Here is a 3,120-nt window from a genome sequence, read left to right as displayed (position 1 = left end):
AGACACTGCCTAAAAAATATGTGCAAAGCTTCGGCAGGTTTTCACTGTTGTTTCCATTTCGCGACCGATCGGAATCTACTTTCCGAACAACCCTCTTCGTTTCCAGGTGGACACTACCTGGCGATCGCGAATATATGGACCCACGAGGCTTCACTGAGTAACTCAAGGACACTACTTCAACAAAGGACCCCGCCTCAGCGACTGCCTTAAGACAAATCATAAGAAGAGCCGAAAAGAACATTATACAAATGACGTTAGGCATCGATTACTAGATTTAGCACTAGACCAAGTTGAAAGACAGACCAGTGCAAGTGAAATTTGAACTATCCATATCATCAGACTTCAATTACGAATTGTAAAGTTAGTATGTATTACTAAACCATTGTAAACTGTTGCTAATCTAGATTGCGATATATATTTTTGCCGTTGTTTTTATCCAACCCAGTTCGGCTCTTCGACAAAGCTATACAGTTTCGGCCTGCGAGCAAGCCACATAACAGCAGCTGACTGGAGTTTCTCTTCCTGTAGCATTTATGTGTTTGGCGCCTAGTGTATTTCGTCTGAACAACAAGAGGAAGCGAAAGTGAAATGGTGTTTTTTTACGCTCTGCATCCCTCATCAGAACAGGGTGGACGATAAAGATTCTGAACTGCAAGTATCCTCTGTCCTGCACACAATAAGGCCCTTTCATTCTCTATTAAAGAGGACGGGGGTCTTCTTTTCAGTGAACCCCCGGAGATCTAGGAGTGGGGCAGAAGGAGGTTGACGTCCAGTATGTTTGGAAGTTCCCACTTCTGGCGTTCTTCTGATAACCAATGATTTGCTGTAGAATGTTAAGTGTGAAGGTGAATGTTGAGCGATCGAGCGTTGAAAGCCACTCATATTCAGGATTGCGTAAGTAATACTTTTGTGAGCGATTCTTCTGATAATCTGAAATATACTTTATGACAATTCGAAAAACAGTATGAAGTCTTCTTTACACTATATCGTTCACGTTACTACCATGTTTTCGTAATAATCAACAGCTGATATGATGATACTAAATCCGCAATAACTTTTCACCGTTGTACCGTTCATATAGGTTAATGGGAAATTTGCTAATGCCTGTAAAGCAACTTTCCATTTATGTAAAACTTTACTATGCTGTCGCATTATCCGATTGTTCGTATTCATTCTGCTATAACAACGCGCCAACGAGCGACTGAGGAAACGCGTGGCAGCTATGTGTGTGCTTACGCAAGGGGTGTCTGCCCCCCCCCCCCTGACAAACGTTATCTCGCTTATCAGAGCCACAACGATACAAGTCGCCTAGTACTTTGCTATGTGTGCTTGATAAGGAGGTCAGCTGCCGCCTGCTCCTGTGGCCTAATGGATAAGGCATCGGTTTCCGGAGCCGGGGATTGTGGGTTCGAGTCCCACCAGGAGTACAACAATTTTTACTTTTCCCTTCGCTTATGATTCTCAAAGGAGTACTTGAAACAAAGACGATGTTGCGACTTTCTCATAGCTAACGCTGCTAGACAGGATACGAGAGCAGAAAACATGGAAAACAAAATAATTACCATCCAGCAATCGATGAGTAAGGAAAGATAACTATAGCCGTTAAGCAGTTGTAGCGCAAAAGTTGGAGATTGTGCGCCTGAAAAGCGACTCGTCTCTTTTTAATGTTTATTTCTTGTGGTAAGCAGAATTAGAAAGATTTGATTTTTCAGCGCAAATCACCATCCTAAACTAAAATTTGCTGTAAAATGTCAACCAGGCCTCAACACTGTCCTGTTCAACGCAACACACTGTAACGTTATAGTGAGTCAGAACAGAAACCTTGTTTTAAATGAGTGTGTGTACAACACAGAGACTTAACACTCTAAACGATATCCTCAGTTGGACTGTCAAAGACTGATACGTAAATACGCTTATGTTTGTAAATACCGGAAATTTTAAGCCAGTACAGAGAAGACTGCAACCAATCCTTTTTTCCACTACTTTAGTAGGATGGTATCCTTGCTTGTTTCATGTTCCGCGAGTTATTTTTCAAGTGACTTTGTGTTCATGTCTTTATTCAATTGTATGAAAAGTTATGGCCTTTGAGGTGAGCAACGATACCAAGTTAACTAGTTTTATATGTACTCTCCATTATCGTTCCCAGATCCGTAGCTAGAAAATTAATTCACGATGCATACAGACGAAAGTATTAATAAGCAACACTGCAAGATATTAGACAAACATTATTGCCCAATGCACAATTGTCAATGTTACTCACCTACAAGGAAATAGATTGTCGACAACAGTACTACGCATCACAGTACACTCCTTCATATTTAATGTGATTTATTTATTTACTTACACGTCTAGTTACGTAGGACCAAAAGGAGGAGGAAATCTCCAATGTCATGGAACGTGTCAGTACATGAAATTAAAAAAAAGTAATAATAGATAAAATAAAATATTTATGAACCCGAAAAACCAAGCCATAAGTAAACGCAATGAACAATATCACATTGGAATCAGCTTAATATTTCAAGCAACTCCTCAACAGAATAGAAGAAGTGACCCATGAGGAAACTCTTTTCTATTTGAAAGCTCGTCGATTACTGCTAAGACCTTTCAATTCTTGTGGTAGCTTATTGAAAATGGGTGCAGCAGTATACTGCACACATTTCTGCACAAGAGTTAAGGAAGTGCAATCCAAATGCAGACTGGATTTCTACCTAGTATTGATTGACTGAGTGAAAGCTGCTTGGCAATAAGCTGATATTGTTAACAAGAACGACAGTAAAGAATTGAGAGGGCAATGTCAGAATACCCAGATTAGTGAACGGGGTTCGGCAATAGGTTCGCGAACTTACACCACTTATTGCCCGAACTGCCCGTTTCTGAGCCAAAAATATCCTTTGAGAATGGGAAGACTTACCCCAAAATATAATATCATAAGACATAAGTGAATGAAAATAAGCAAAGTAGACTAATTTTCGTGTTGAACGATCACTTATTTCAGATACTGTTCGAATAGTAAAAATAGCAGCATTAAGTCTTTGAATAAGATCCTGAACGTGGGCTTTCCACGGCAGTTTGCTACTACCGAGCACCACAAATCTGAACTGTTCAGTTTCACTACTCATA

General features: G+C 40.2%; 1 non-coding gene across 1 annotated transcript; it reads left to right on the top strand.

Moving 5' to 3' along the window:
- The first annotated feature begins 1,354 nt into the window (after positions 1-1,354).
- Positions 1,355-1,427, top strand: Trnar-ccg (transfer RNA arginine (anticodon CCG)). The gene has a single exon. It is a non-coding gene; the product is annotated as a tRNA-Arg (tRNA).
- The last annotated feature ends 1,693 nt before the right edge of the window (positions 1,428-3,120 follow it).

This window comes from Schistocerca cancellata, chromosome 1 (assembly GCF_023864275.1).
Source record: "Schistocerca cancellata isolate TAMUIC-IGC-003103 chromosome 1, iqSchCanc2.1, whole genome shotgun sequence".
NCBI lineage: Eukaryota > Metazoa > Arthropoda > Insecta > Orthoptera > Acrididae > Schistocerca > Schistocerca cancellata.
Note: the sequence above shows the minus strand (reverse complement) of the source record. Positions and strands in the feature narration are given on the sequence as shown.